A 17,073-nucleotide genomic window follows, 5' to 3' on the forward strand; every position below is an offset into this window, starting at 1 on the left:
TTAGTTTTGTTAGTGGTTTCATTTGTCTAACACTAAAATAAATAACTTTCTTTTGAGAAGAATTGCACTATCAATGCTTCTAAGATTAATTTCCTACGATAGGTTTTAAGCGTTGAACCTGGTTTCTCTCCTGTTTTTATAAGATCTTGAAGGACTTTGTGACGGAACATTTTGGCTAAAATACTTTTCTTGGTATGCTTACTTTGAACTATATCAAGATTTAAAGAAGCAGTTTTATCTGTAGTGATAGCTGATTTTCTGCTAATTGTTTTTTGTTTTGGTTTACATTTTGATAGAGGAGGCAAAGTTGTTGTACTTGAAACTTCTTTTTTTCACTAAATGACTGTATTAGCTGTTTTGTTTCAACTTTTTTTACAAATTGTGCTAGAGATGGATGCTTATGTTGAACACTTTTATTTTCATTTGCTCTACTTCTGCGTTGCTTTCTACGGACTTGATTTTTGGTAGGCATTCTTTAGGGTCTGTTGAAAAAACTAAAGAAGATATGGGTTGGGGTGTTCTGCAATGTATGTGTGCTGTGTGCATGAGTGTTTGAGTAAGATGATAAAGATGTATGTAATGGTGTGTGATTTGTGCATTGGGAACAACAACTAGTAGGGATGGGTATTCTTGAATTAATGTGTTACTAAACTAGGGGTCAGATGACAGAAAAAAGTAAGCTAGTGGTGTGGAGAAGTATAAATAGTATATCTAATGCGATACAATTAAAAAAAAATTTGTTCTATAACATCTAAATTCTAGCGGTTGAGTTGGGTAATTTGTGTGTCGAAAAATAGGAATTTGTGGGCCATTCTGGCTGTAAATCGCTGTTTAAGACATGGAGAGTTTTGGACAGAATGGTGCAGAATCTCTATTTTTAGGCACAGAAATAGCATGAATTAACCTTACACTGTGTTTGAGTAATAATACAAATATTATGGTGATATTCTACTTACTTTTTTTCTAAAATGAACAGGTTACTTCTTAGTTGTTCTTTGTACTTCAAATTCGGTTGCTTCTTTTCAGGAGAATGTCTTCACTGCAATTGTGAAAGAAACAAATTAGTAATTTTGTTTGTATATCGCACTGTTTTTAATTTAGCCATTGATTTTTGTTTAATTGAAATCCTCAGTGCCTCCCTAAAAACCATGATAACTATTTTATTTACATAAGATACGTCGTACCAGTTGAATACATATGATATGTTCTTAATGAACAAATTGTATTGCAATGACTAACTGTAGCAAACAAAATATCTTTACTATGTCTTGTGAAATTCATAATGTACAACTGAATACCATTATTCCTGTAACTAAGCTCCTCCAAGCAATAGTGCCTCAATGTCATGTGCTGCTTGTCCTATATAAATGTAAGTAATTAAATAAATATGGAAATTAAAAAAATATGCAATTGTACAAGTATAATTGTATGAGATTTGAACATAGAGTGTGCATGCAATTTTGTTTGACTATATGTAGTCTATATATTTCATTTAAAAAATGTTAGTTTAACATGATTTGAGTGTGTTTGTGTATAAAGAAATTAAATAGTATAAAGATTTGTAAGTGACAGTTGATTTTAGGAGATTGAAAAAAGACAGTAGATTCATTTTACAGATTACACAAGCTAAAAGTCTGTTAGAAAATGTTTTCATGTACTGTACAGAAAATATGTATACCTGTAGTTTGTGTTCATGCATATGGATATGAATGGAGCTGCAAGTAGAAATCTTGGAGACTTGTAGAGTAGTTTTTGTAGATTGTGCTTGCCAATGATATGACACTTGTACTCAGAGAGATGCACATTACATTTGCAGTGCTGATCTATGATGATGCAGTTAGATGTAGAGGTGTTGAATGTGATTGGTGGATGGTCATGTGACTTCTTAGCTAGATCCAATGAGGGAATGGCACAGAGAGTGATTTTGGGGTTCAGAAGTAATGCAAATGAGAATGAGCACTGAACGGGATTGGTCAGGAAAGTTTAGTGGGTGTGTTGTGCCAGGAGAGAGTTTCTCAGATACTCTTTTTGCTGAGAGAAGAACAGATAGCTATGGCTGTGTGTTTCAGAAAACAGATTGTTTGGATTTTGGGAGACTTGTGGATACATTGGTTGAAGGTGCATGCAGAAACCTTTGGATTAGCTGAAGATCTTGGATTCCCACATGTGGAAGTACACTGGCATGGAGTACGTGGAATGAAGTGGTTGGACTTGTTACCTCTCTGTGCTACTTTGGAGACAGAGCAACATCCAGATATAATTATAATTCATTGTGGAGGGAACAGATTAGGACATGTGTCTGGAATTTCTTTGCAATTTGCAATGAAAGAAGGACTTGGGAAGGTCATGGACATGTTTCCAAATTCTCAAGTAATTTTTTCACGGATTGCGCAGAGACAAATGTGGCTTTGTTCTTCTTCATTTGGTCCACAAATGGAGAAAGCAAAGTGCAATGTCAATAAGGCTGTTTGTGCCTTTCTAAGAGATTTTGGCATGTCCTCTTTTCACAATGAATATATTATGTTTCGTAATACATACATTTTTCACAGAGATGGAGTACATCTAACTTATGCTGGCAATCAGATTTTTCTAAGAAACATACAAAATGCATCGCAACCTTTTTTAGAATTACAGTGTCCATTTTGAAGTAGGTGTTGAGTATTTATAATTTTTGAAACACAAACAACTCCCAAATATTCTTTTCAGAGCCACCACTTCCTCTCATTGAAAATTGCTATGGTTACAATAGCGTAGTACCCCACTAATTTTAGATGTCCGCGGACTGTCTGCGGACTTCCAAAAAATACAAAGGGCCCTGCTTCATTTATTTTCACTTCTATTTTTTAACTGTGAAAGTCGGCTCTGAAAAGAGTGAAGTGGGAGAATGGAAAAACAGGCTCCCGCCCTTCCCCTCTCGCGCCTGGCCTAGAGGATCACGGCCTAGACACCCGCCACGAGAGGAGTTTGCCTATCTACCAGACGACCAAATACCCTGGTACAGGAACATACAGATGTGCCCATCTACCTGCCCAGCAGCCCGTCCTGTCCATGCCGACACCTGCGGCACGGATCAACTCAACTAAACCTACACATCGTTAGAGATGCCATGACAACCTAGCCAGCGGTCAGCACACCTGTGCAAACATGCACACCGGACACTCCCACACCAATCCACACAAAGAATATATTCAGTGCTATGACGTAGGCGACAGACATACTCACGGATGTGCATCTTTATTATTTTCCACATAGGCTCTCAAAATGCAGAAACGCAAGACGCATCATGAACTTATCTAAAAAAGCTTGCTCACGCTTCTTCTAAGAACCATGTACCATAATGAAGAATATAACGGAGACACGATACTGAGGATATAGCAATATGATACCGTAACCTAAAGCGCTCTGCATCAAGTGGTTCCACCTATGCACCAGGCCCAAGTAGGCCGCAAGCAAAAGCTTCCATGAACATTGAATGAGCAAGAACTGGGTTGCTGACCCTGCAGAATGAGCCCGGCGAAAGCACACCGCCAAGGGCACGATGTTGCAATCTCGCACGCTGCAAGCCAACGCCAAGGTCGCACCTGCAAGATAAACCAGGCACACAGTAGGAAAAACAATATTAATTGTGTTGAATTTTGCCTCAAACGCGGTCCCACCTCACGTGACAAAGCCAAACCTGACAAGATGCCAAGCCCAGGAGGAAGGAGACGCCTGAATCCCACGTTTCAAGACACAGGCAGATACAATTAAAAGACTCATTGGACATCTGCAGCAGTGGGAGTAGTCGACCTCCCAACATATGAATAAATCCTCACATTGTTTACACCTACCCATATTAAAACATTTTTGCAAATTACAGGTGCACCGCGAGCTGGGAACAGCGATAGTCCCAGACTGGGAGGCTCGCGAGCGGACCAATCAGAACATGGGGCTCCTATCACTGACGCCATTAACATTGACCAATCCTCAGAGGTCTTCTTGTAACAATTTTCATGTATCAAATTGAAGAGACAGCCCAGGTATACCACCTGACTAACCCTCAACCACTAATACCGTTCTCTATATGCATGCTATACTAACCCTACCACTCGAGTAAAAAATCCAGAGTGGAGATAGGTTTTTTGCTAAACTTTCCAAGTGACGCAAGTAGCGCGTCATACTAAGGTAAAAAGGGCCTGCGAGCCCCACGATTGTGTGTGTGTCAGGACGGACGTGTACGCTCCTTGACCCATCCCTGCCGTTTTGTCTAATAAACAGCAGAGTCACCTTGCTTCTTGCGTGTGTCTCATACTCTATCTCTTTTTGGATATACGGGAGGAGTTGGGGCCTCCCTGCCCGGAGGTCTGCGGACGGCCCGGCCGACCCCGGCAGAATTTCCCCCCGACAAGTTGGAGGCACTGCTGAGATCTGTTTAAGATCTGCTTTTTTATTTTTACTTTTTTCCAGGTAATCCCGTTGCGAGGAGGCCCGGCGGCGCGGCCCCCTCTGCCGTTGCCCCCTTCTGAGGACTACAGGACCATCGCGGAACTGCGAGAAGACCGGACAGCGCAATCCGGATATTGGCCTTCGGGAGCCGGTTGAGAAGTATCCTGCCCGCGGTTGGCGAGTGTCCAGACGTGGTCCAGACGAGGGGAGGTGGCGAGCCGCTTGGAAGGGTGCACGCACTCGAGCGGCCCCGCATCAAGAGAACTTGGTGAGCATGCCACGCACAACAAGCAATGTGAAATTGTGAGGGAGGGGGGAGGAATTAAATAAGGGAGGTGGGAGGTGTTGCACAGGTGCGCAGCGAAGGTTTGACAATTTAGTGTTGGCAATGAAATGAATGGTAGCCGAACGAGTGCGAGAGCAGTCGGCTACGTTGCGCGAGAGTGGGGGGTGGAGCACGAAAACATCACGTGCGGCCGCTCGTAGACACTGATTGGCCTATGTCGCGACTACGTGTAAGGGTGTGTGTGTGTGTGGTTTCCTACGATTTGGCATTTATTGATCAATGAGTAGATGAGGATCCCTATTGTTCGAGCAAGAAACTCGATAGGTAGATGACGTTTCCCTGTAGGCGGTAGCTAGTTAGTTGCCCAATACGGAAGATATTTGGCTGGTTAAGCCCTCCTGTCGAGGGGCGTATCACACGAGAGGCGACGCAGCGTGCGCAGTCCGATTATATTATTGATTACCTTGTTCCAGGAGTGACAGGAAGACAGCTGTGAGGTTAACGGGGGTAGATTGCAAGTGTATTTTGAACTTAAAGAATATATGAAGAACTTACCAGTAGCTCGAAGAGATCGGTGACGTCACCAGTAGGGTTTTCATAGGATATCCCGAGCACAAGGCATCTTTCTTTCTGAGAGTGGTGGGGAAGAGAACTGTGGTAAGGGAGTGGAAACGGAGATAAACGGTAATGAGTTGATCTGGGAAAGGCGAAACGGGGGACGTGGCTGCGCACGGAGAACGCCGGCCACGGCAAGTATAGAAGAAGGAGGAGGAGCAAGTGAAAATAGGACGACTGTATAAGAACGTCATAAGGGGTATGCATCCGCAGGGGGCTACGTGCGCCTCGGCCGCAGGGGGCCGTAAGGGTGTCGTGTAAAGGAAGAAAGACAGAAGAAAATATACAAATGTAAATACTATATTTTTATAATTTTCCTTAGCGGACTATCGCAAGTCCCCAAACTTACGGGGCCAGGTAACAATATAAGGCTGTATATTGTAAACTGCTAGTGAGATAACCGCTACCAAATAGGGGAAGGGTAACAAGTGGAGCGCTACTATGTCACACGGGACAGGATCGGGAGGGTGGGGGAACACCCTCACTACCCCACTACAACACATATGTACCACACAGTCACCCCATAGGGAGAAACTGATCAAGTATAGCATAGAATGGACACAGGGGACGGACAACAAAATGATAACACCATGGCCGCCTAATGGTAGCTTCGATCCATGTACCCAACATTCACTATTAAACCATTTGCATAATACATACAAAGGTTAGAAGTTGACAAACCACGTGGAGGTGTTTAACTTATGGAGGATGTTCCAGGGGTCCCGCCCAGGACCAAATGGAATGTTCACTGTGGGGGAAATACCGGAAGAAAAAGAGATTAAGGAGGAAGGAGAGGATGGGAAAACGGGGAGGGAAGACCCAAAGAACACGGGGAACGGACAAGAGGGAGGAGAAAAGAATAATAAATCAAATGAAATAAAAAAGGAACAGAGCAACGATATACCCCTCGTAAAGGTAGTGAAAACAGAGGGAGAGGGGTTGTACCCTTTAAGAGAATTAGGAGAAATAGGAAGAGGACAGTTAAGGGCGGCTGAGGGGTACTCGAACCCGGCATACAGCCCTCCACCATATGTGGCTCATAGGAAGATGCCAGCAGGGGAGGGGAGGACTGGAGAAGAACAAACTGTGGAAATAGGAAATGATGAGTGGGTAGCTGCGCAGATATTATTAAAATTACGAGGTTCATTAACAGGAAAAGAGAAGCAGGTAGTAAAGAAAACAGACCAGGATAATACCAGGGAGAGTGGAATGAGAAGGGAAGAGCTGTTACGACAAAAGGAAGAGATTTTGGAGGAACGACTAGCAGAGTTAAGGGATGAGCAGAATGAACTGATCAAACAGCTCGAGAGGGAGGAAAGAGGGAGAGCGAGGGAAAGGAAAGAAGGTAAGAACGAATTGGAAAAAATAAGGGAACGAACTGAGGAGCAAAGGAGAGAAGCTGAAAGGGTAAAAGCAGCAGCAGAAAGGGTATCAAGAGCAGTGCTGCGAGAGAGGAAAAGGGAAGAAGAAGAGAAAGAAAGAGAAATGGCAATGTGGAAGAAGAGATTACTATCAGAAACAACTAAGAAATACGAAGAAGGGAGGGTGATAGAGAGTATATTAGAAAGGGAGAGGGTGAGATGGGAAAGGAAGAAAGAGGATGAAAGGATATTGGAAAAGGTGAGTAGTGAAGTAATGGAGGAATTAAAAAGGAAAAGGGAGGAAAATGGTAGGGAGATGGAGGAGAGAAATGAAGGAGAAAGATAAGATAGGAGAAGGGAGAGTGAAGTAAGGGGGGGTGTATATAGAGACACAGAAGTAGCAACAACATCAGCGCAAAGGGGATCGGTTGGTAAAGGAGGAAAGGGAGAACCGGACCTGATAGACTTAAAAACAGCAACAATCAAGGGAAAAAAGACAGAGTGGGGGCTGCCGTTTATGAATGACTTTTGTAGTGAGGAAGAAGAAGGAGTGGAGAAGGAAGGAAGAAACAGTGAAAGGGAAAGCCTAGATAAGCTATACATCACCCGGACCAACACAGACTCACCATGGATCCGTAGGAGAAAGGATGAACTGGAGAGAAGTGAGGAGGAAGAGCAAGGAATAGCGGAAAGACAAACACATGAGGCCGCACCATCCACATCACGCCCTCTCCCACCCCACCCTACATGCTCAACCACCTCATGCTCATTACGTACAATAAAACTTGCGCCCTTCACAGACGAACCGACACCCTATGCATATCGGCTTAGAGACCTCCCTAGACGCGGGCAGGAAGGACGAATACACACGCTCACATTAAATACAGGAAATGATGGAAGAAGGGGACAGGATGGATAAGAAAGAGTTACGAGCAGGGGAAATACGGACGAAATTGACGATGTAGAAGAGAGGGAAGAAGTGGAAGGGTGTGAGGACTCGATTTTATGGAACACAATGGGTAAAACGAGGCATAACTTAATGCCACTTCTGGAGAGGGGAGGAGTTAGACCACAGTACGTCCCTTGGAAGCATACAGACAAAGAGAATATAAAGTGCAGGCTCCCATCACTAAGTGGAGGTGCGGGTAAATGGATATATGAAATGGAAAAACACACTGCAGGACAGAAACTGGCAGTGGGAGATGTAAAGGGCCTTCTAATATCGATATTAGGGGATGCAGCGGATGACATTTGGAAGAGAGCGGGATTCCCAGGGGGAACAATAGCAAACACATCGCATGATGGGGCACCATTCGCAAACTGCAGACATGCACTGTGGCAGGCATTGAGGGTACAGTACCCAGACACATCAGACATAGGAGCAATTACCTCACGCAAGATGCGTGAGAACGAAGATCCTGTTGATTATATCCAGGAAATCCAAGAGAAGTGGCGCATGGAAACTAGAGAACAATGGGACAAAACACCAGCAATATTTTATCATATACTAGTACAAGGGCTCCCAGAAGGAGTTCAGAAACAACTGAAGAAAGTAGTGGGAATGGAAGCAAAAGCGTGGCCAGAAATAGTGACAATAGTGCACCATTGCAGGACATGGCAAGGAAAAATGAAACAAAAGGAAGAGGACAGGAAAACGGAAGAGGCTAAATTAGTACAGAAAAAACTTACTAAATACACAATGGAAGGGGCACTAATAACTACGCCTACAACAATGACCCAAAGCCCCACACAAGTAGTGGCCGCACAAGATCCCTCCCAAATACCACCCTCACAGACTATAACACAACAGGTGCCGCCACTCCAACCATACACGACCAACATGGGAGGAGGATACTCAATGCCAGGAGCTGGGTATTATAATTACAACAGGGGAAGAGGAGGAATTATGAGAGGGAGAGGATACGGATATAACACACAACAGCAGGTGGGAGGACTTAGAAATTCCTACCCCACAGGGCAACCAGTATACCAGGACAACACTGGGAGCTTTCCATGGCAGAGTAGGGAACCACCGGTGTGTTGGAGTTGTGGATTATTAGGGCACATGTCACGCACATGTAGAGTAAGACCAGGAACACCATCATGGAGTGAACAGGGACAACCAAGGCCCACACAGGAACAGCAGGGCATACAGCAACAGCAGACATTGCAACAGGGAAATGAACAGCAACAACTAATAACACAACAACAGCCACAGACATATTCACTGCCACAACAACAGGTAGCGATAACACAACAACCCCAAGCACAACAAACACAACTGGGTAGGGTGACGGTCCTGGGACACAACCCTTACACAGGAAATGGTCAATCGTTCTACCCTCAATAGGACAGCCCACAGACGGCCTTGGTGTGTCCCATCCTGTCAGTAACACCTAATAGTGCGGAAGAAACACGCATAGAGGTAACGATAGGTGACAAAAAATTATCATTCCTTGTTGACACCGGGGCGACCCGGTCTTGCATAAGGGAAGGTACATTTAAGATGTCAGGCGAAGCCATGAACACCCAAGGATTCTCTGGGGCTAGAGGGTTGGTTCCTTTTACTGATAACATTCCCTTATCTATAGGAGATTATGATATGTCAGTTCCACTTTTATATTATAGTGCCTCACCAGTAAATATACTGGGGAGAGACATAATGAACAGGTTGAATATGACGATCTCCTTTACTGAGGACGGCATAATTTGCTCTACTCCAGGGATTAACATGCTCACAGCACGACAGATTATGCAAGCATACTGCGGACAGACAGCGATTAGGGCGGAGCCAGTAGATGGCGAACTCTTCCAGTACGGGACAGACATGGCATTTGCATGGATGCCAGGGATAGAGGGAAAGATCTGGAGGAGGCCAGCAGCCTATTTGTTCAGACCAGAAACACCAGTCAATGAACCAGAAGGAAAGGTGGTTCCAGTGGACATTGAGAGCATTATAGCAACAGCTGATTACATTGCTGTACATGCCCAAGACAGAGAAGGAAGAGCATGGAGGGCAGTGATAGCACTAGCAGAAGGATGTAGGCTCACCCAGGTGTCAGATGAGGAGCTGTTCTCAGAAGAAAAGGAGGAAGGTGAAATGGTGTTTATGATGAGTGTGGAAATATGGCTAAGAGTGGCGTACAAACAAGTAGCACAGAAAATTGCAATGGCACTTGAGGCACCCGCATCCACCCTGGTTCCCTTCTTTAAGGAGGATATGACAAAGGTACCCACATCATTGTGGACTACTAGCCCCTATGACGTGGGGTGCATAAAAAGTATAGGGGGAGTAAGGATAAAATTGAAAAAAGGTGCAATACTCCCCAGAGTGAAACAATACCCACTATCAAAAGAGGCAGATGAGGGCATATATGAAACCATAACGGCCCTTATAGATAATGGCATATTGGTCCCCTCAGAATCACCATGTAACACGGCTGTATACCCAGTGCGCAAGGCTAAAGGGGGGTCTTGGCGCTTCATACAGGATCTCAGGCACTTGAACAACATAGTAGAAGCAGAATACCCCATAGCCGCAAACCCGGCCACAATATTGTGTGGCATTCCAGCGGAAGCATCACGATTTACGGTGATCAACCTTAAAAATGCTTTTTTCTCAATACCATTGCACCCAGTCTCACACGATCTGACAAGCCTCACTTACAGAAACACAAAGTGGAAACACACCAGATTACCACAAGGGTATTGCGAATCACCCTCAATATTCAACAGAGTAATACAGATGGATTTGGGTAACATTGAAGTGGAAAGCACAGTGTTGCAGTATGTCGACGACATAATAATTTGCAGTACAAACGAAAGGACATGCAGAGAGGACTCATTAAAGATGTTGACAATATTGGCTGAAAAAGGTTACAAGGTAGATATGGAAAAGTTACAGTACTGTCAAGAACAGGTACTTTACATTGGTCAGCTCATATCCCAACATGGAAGAAAGATTGCACCACAAAGGGCACAGGCCATTTCAAAAACGCCAATCCCACAAACAGTGAGGGAACTGCAGCAGTTCCTGGGTCTGTGCAACTACTGTAGAGCATGGGTATTTGATTACAGCTCATACATAGGACCCCTGCTTGAGGCGTTAAAGGAAGCTAATAAAGGGGAGAAAAAGTTGGGTTGGACAATGGAAATGAAAGAGGCTTTTGATGAACAGAAAGAGGCGATATCAACTGCTCCGGTACTGGCAACCCCAGACTATGAGCGACAATTCTTTATATTTTCACATTGCGACTCAGCAGTAATGAAAGCAGTGTTGGCTCAAAAAACAAGCATGGGCTACAAACCAGTAGCATTTTACAGTGGCCACTTAGATCCTGTGATGTTAGGTCATTTCCCTTGTGAACAAGGTCTCGCCGCAGCTGCTTTTGCGGTAGAAAAAGCATCAGCAGTAACCATGGGGTGCCCAACTACACTGTTTGTGGAACATGCACTATTTGCGATATTGAATAAACCTAAGTCCACCCTAACCACGCAAAGGGCATCAGGTTATGAGATCATCTTATCCAGAGCTGAACTATCAATTGTTAGATGTAGCACGGTCAACCCTGCAAGGTTCCTAGCAGAAGTACTTGAGGAAGGAGATTATGCCCACGATTGTACGCAAATAACTGAAATGTACTCATGTACAAGAAAGGTTGAAGAAAACGCACTAGAGGGAGGTGAGCTCCTGTTCATTGATGGGTCATCAACTATCGACCAAAGGGATGGTATAAGGAGGACTGGGACAGCAGTGGTAAAAATGATGGAGGTACCGGTGTGTGTGGCAATGAAATGTGTACAATTGCCACAGCATTACTCCGCTCAAGCAGCAGAATTAATTGCACTGATTTTGGCGTTGAGGGAAAGCTTTGACAAACGAGTGACCATATATTCCGACAGCGCATATGTTACGTCCACTGTCCACTGAGGGCTGTCGAAATGGAGAAGAAGAGGGTTTAGGAGAGCTGATGGCACTCCAGTGCAACACGCCCTCCTATTGGCTGAACTAATTGAAGCAATAAATGACCCCCAAGAATTAGCTTTGGTCAAATGCACCGCACACACCAATGGTGAAGACCACATCTCAAAAGAGAATGCAGCAGCAGACGCACATTCGAAGTATGCTGCATATTTTGGTGAGATATGGAACCCCCCAGAGTCACAGAGAGGGAGAGGGAGGGGAATGGCTAAGGAGATGTTGACAAGAGAAGGGTACACCCATCTCCCAGCCACACAGATTATGGAGCTACAAGCGGCTGTACCAATGGCCGAAAAAGAAATATGGGTAAAAAGAGGATGCACAATGTCACCAACCGACACACTATGGCGCCAGGGTGACACTGGAAAGATTGTAATACCACTGGCACTATTGAACACCGCCCTGAGCCAACTACATCACCCAGCCCACACAGGCAAGGAAGTAATTGCAGCACGAATTAGGGAAGACTGGTTCTGCCCCGAGTTAAATTCTCATGTGTCAAATTTTATCAGCAATTGTCTCACATGTCAACAGTTTACGGCACGGTCACACTCTGAAGGCGATAAGAGGTACTATACCCCGGCCAGAGGGACCCTTCCGACATCTCCATATTGACTATGTTGATATGATCAACGTATGTCAAGGAAATAGGTATATGATTGTAGTAGTATGCCCATTCTCGAGGTGGATTGAAGCAGGGCCCTGTTCACACCCAGATGCATTTAGAGCAGCTAAATTCCTAGTGAGGGAGGTCTTCCCCAGGTGGGGAGTGTGCGAGGTACTGAGGTCAGACAATGGCCCACATTTCACAAACGAAATGTTCCAGCACATCACATCCTTGCTGAACATCAAGCATAAATTTGCATGTGCATACCACCCACAGGTCAACGGTGTATGTGAACGCCTGAATGGCATATTAAAGGAGGCAATTGCAAAAATACAGCAAACAACAAAGAAGAGTTGGTTGTATTGCCTTCCACTAGCCCTATTTGAGCTAAGGAATAGACCAGGTTCCGACCACCACCTCACCCCTCACGAGGTGGTTACCGGACGTCAAATGCGCCTTCCCCTAACGCCAACATCAAGAGCATTTACCGACCACGAGAGTACTGCAAGTGTCCTTGGTGATGTAATGTACCAATATGTGTCTTCTTTGATTACTAGTGTAGCGTTTGTGTCTCAACAGCTCGAGCGCACGCGGGGCGGGTCTAACAGCGATCAACAAGAAGGCGCGGATAAAGAATTGGAAAAGGAAAGACTGTGCAAGGTTGCTAAAGGTGACCACGTACTACTTCGCAATTTCAACAGGAAGTGGAACAGTCCACGCTTCACTGGCCCCCATCTGGAAGAGGAGGTATCAACGAGAGCAGTAAAGCTACAGGACAAACATGCCTGGAACCACCTACATGATGTAAAGATCTACAAACTCCAGACCCGCCCCAGCGCCACCGACAGGGCCACTGAAAGAATAACAGCAGCGTCACCAACGGAGGAAAAGACTTCTACAGCAACTAACGGCCTAAGTGTCTCCATACCCTGCCACCCCCCAGATTCCCCAGAGACAACTATTAGAAAAGAAAGGGGTGATCCCCATACCGCCCACCCCATGGTTACACGATCAAAGGGTAAAGAGACTTCTGCCAGTTAAGCCCCAAACCCTCTGCCCATTGACCCCATACCCACTGTAGTAATAACGGAACTGAAGGAAATTGTTTTGCACATATACACATGTAAACACCTGAATGTTCTCTTTCTTTTCTAGGTAAAGCGTATTATTGTACTGTTAAGAAAGTAGATAACTAACCAATTCACTGCCCAGGAGTAGATGGTACCCTCAGACGATAATTACCTAGAAGAATTGTCACACCAATTTGTATATGAAATAAAAAGGCCAACGTACCTGAAAAGAAGGAGGGTACGTGTCTACTACACAGCATTCCTCTTAGCCATAGAACACTCAATGCCCCACCTCCAACCATACTTGCCTGCCCTAAGAGATAGATCGCTTAGATTTGCGTGGGAACAGCTCTTCGCCTGGCCACTGAATGACTACTTGATAGGGAGAGCTTAAAAAAAAAACGACAACTAACATCAATAACAAGCATATTAAGAATTTTCAGGCGGGCAACTGTAACGTCGCAAGAATAAGCTGCCATACTGCAGCAAGGTAAGAGCAAAATGCCGGTGAAATTAGCATTTGTAATAAAATTGATAGGGATTTTAATGATCACCGGGTTCTTGGCTGCCTCTGTATGGCAGTACAGCTATGCTATCAATATTATTGCTGTACCCAAACCTAATACACCCCCACCCCCAGCTGCAACAGGTGTTACGTCAGGTGGTATTAGTAAAATCCCACACAAGGAAAATAGAGTTAAACGCAGCGCATACTCAGATATTAAAGCCATTGACAACTATGTACAAGATTCAGCACACATCTCAAACAACATATGGTATCAACACATGACCCACATAGGTAAACAGATAACAGACGACAGCTGCTACGTTTGCTCATTGATCCCATACGCCATGAGCGCTTCTCGAACATTTGCTGCCACGGAGATAGATGGAAAAATAGCACGATGTATAATATACCTGGCACTGTTCCAGACGAAAGTAAGATTTCAAGGGACAGTGGTGCATCTGATGTGGAAAACACGAGATACATATCCATATGAAAACAACTTCCTCAAGACTTATTTGAGTTACCACAAGAGCAGTTTACATGCTGAAGGATTCAAATACATAACAAGTGGTCCTGAAAAAGGAGAAACAAAGAAAGTAACACTGCAATACCTACCATGTGATTGGTACGCTACTGAAGTCCCTGGTAAAAACGGATGTTGGGAAAGACCACTGATGATAATAACAGGGAAGGTGTACATGGACAACAAATGGAACATAGGAGTGGTTGGCAGCAACATGATAACAAGAGAAAATATTTCAACTATTGATGGACATAACCATAGATGTTGGATGACTTGGATCAAGTACGTACCCATGCTCACGTGGATGGAGAAGGAAGAAGACCCAATAACAATACTGCCGCTAACTGCGCCTAAGGTATGCTACCAACATAAAGGATAGGTGGATGTAGGATTCAACACCAACTGTGAAAGCGTGATGGAGTTACCTGAGGGGGGAGCAGGAACAGCAGTAGTAATGGACCATTACTGGGCCTGTGGAGACAAGGCGTACCACACACTGCCCCCTTTGTGGAATGGTGTATGCACTATAGTACACGTTAATGTACCATCACTAGTAGTACGCCAGAAGCATGTGAATATGGCGAATTTCCCCAAGATGGATGAAGGGAACAAAAGGAAGAGGAGATCTGCACAGCCTCGGAAAGTGCCAGAGAACCGATGCAACGGCAACAACACTGTCCTCAACAGAAGGAAAAGACAAGGAGAACCTCTGACAGGAAATTACCTGTGGGGAAGGTCGGAAACAGCACTCACCTCAATTCCGCCGGAACACAGACTATTCAGCAGAGCAGCTATGTTCTTCTCCTCAATAATACATCCTGGACTGCAGGCCTACGCAAACGCGAAATGGCTCCAGATAACTAGGTGGGAACTAATGATGACAATTAACTCTACAGTAAATGGATTCAACGCAATAAAAGAGGAATTGCGAGCAGTAAGAATGGTTGCACTACAGAACAGATATGTACTGGACCTCCTCACAGCAATGGAAGGAGGAGTTTGCGCAAAGATAGGACAATCATGCTGCACATTCATTCCTGCTAACGATGCTGACAATGGTACACTCACGGAAGCTGTATCACAATTGGCCCAGATGCACTCAAAAATGATGGATGAAAGTAAAGGTGTGAAAAAGGATGAGAGCTGGTTTTCAATATTATGGTCATGGATGCCATCTTGGCTGTCAGATGGACTGAAGATTATAGTTGGATGTACTATTTTGGCTGGAGCTGCACTGATCATAATAAGATTTTGGAAGGCCCGGAAGGCACGCACCACAGACGAGATGATCGAAATGGTTGGTATACACCTCTTGATGCCAACAGATGACGGCCAACACACAGGCACAATCATAAATGAGAGAGAGAAATTGCGCAACCAGATCATCACCAACCACCTGGACCGACCATCTGTGAAGCTCGAAAACCCAAGAAAACCAAGGAGCTACATAGGGAAATGGGTATACTGCACTCCTGGAGGAACCTGTGAATATATGTATTGGTCATTTGAAGACCATGTTAACCACTATGGACATTTGGGAGGAATAACTAAAATATGGAGAGTAAGAGGAGATAAAGAAAAGGATATGTTTGTGGTCGACAAGTCGACCAGAGGGGGGACTGAAGTGGGAGAATGGAAAAACAGGCTCCCGCCCTTCCCCTCTCGCGCCTGGCCTAGAGGATCACGGCCTAGACACCCGCCACGAGAGGAGTTTGCCTATCTACCAGACGACCAAATACCCTGGTACAGGAACATACGGATGTGCCCATCTACCTGCCCAGCAGCCCACCCTGTCCATGCAGACACCTGCGGCACGGATCAACTCGACTAAACCTACACGTCGTTTGAGATGCCATGACGACCTAGCCAGCGGTCAGCACACCTGTGCAAACATGCACACCGGACACTCCCACACCAATCCACACGAAGAATATATTCAGTGCTATGACGTAGGCGACAGACATACTCACGGACGTGCATCTTTATTATTTTCCACATAGGCTCTCAAAATGCAGAAACGCAAGACGCATCATGAACTTATCTAAAAAAGCTTGCTCACGCTTCTTCTAAGAACCATGTACCATAATGAAGAATATAACGGAGACACGATACTGAGGATAGAGCAATATGATACCGTAACCTAAACCGCTCTGCATCAAGCGGTTCCACCTATGCACCAGGCCCAAGTAGGCCGCAAGCAAAAGCTTCCATGAACATTGAATGAGCAAGAACTGGGTTGCTGACCCTGCAGAATGAGCCCGGCGAAAGCACACCGCCAAGGGCACGATGTTGCAATCTCGCACGCTGCAAGCCAACGCCAAGGTCGCACCTGCAAGATAAACCAGGCACACAGTAGGAAAAACAATATTAATTGTGTTGAATTTTGCCTCAAACACGGTCCCACCTCACGTGACAAAGCCAAACCTGACAAGATGCCAAGCCCAGGAGGAAGGAGACGCCTGAATCCCACGTTTCAAGACACAGGCAGATACAATTAAAAGACTCATTGGACATCTGCAGCAGTGGGAGTAGTTGACCTCCCAACATATGAATAAATCCTCACATTGTTTACACCTACCCATATTAAAACATTGTTGCAAATTACAGGTGCACCGCGAGCTGGGAACAGCGTTAGTCCCAGACTGGGAGGCTCGCGAGCGGACCAATCAGAACATGGGGCTCCTATCACTGACGCCA

This window comes from Ambystoma mexicanum, chromosome 1p, assembly GCF_040938575.1.
Source record: "Ambystoma mexicanum isolate Mex_15411 chromosome 1p, UKY_AmexF1_1, whole genome shotgun sequence".
Classification (NCBI taxonomy): domain Eukaryota; kingdom Metazoa; phylum Chordata; class Amphibia; order Caudata; family Ambystomatidae; genus Ambystoma; species Ambystoma mexicanum.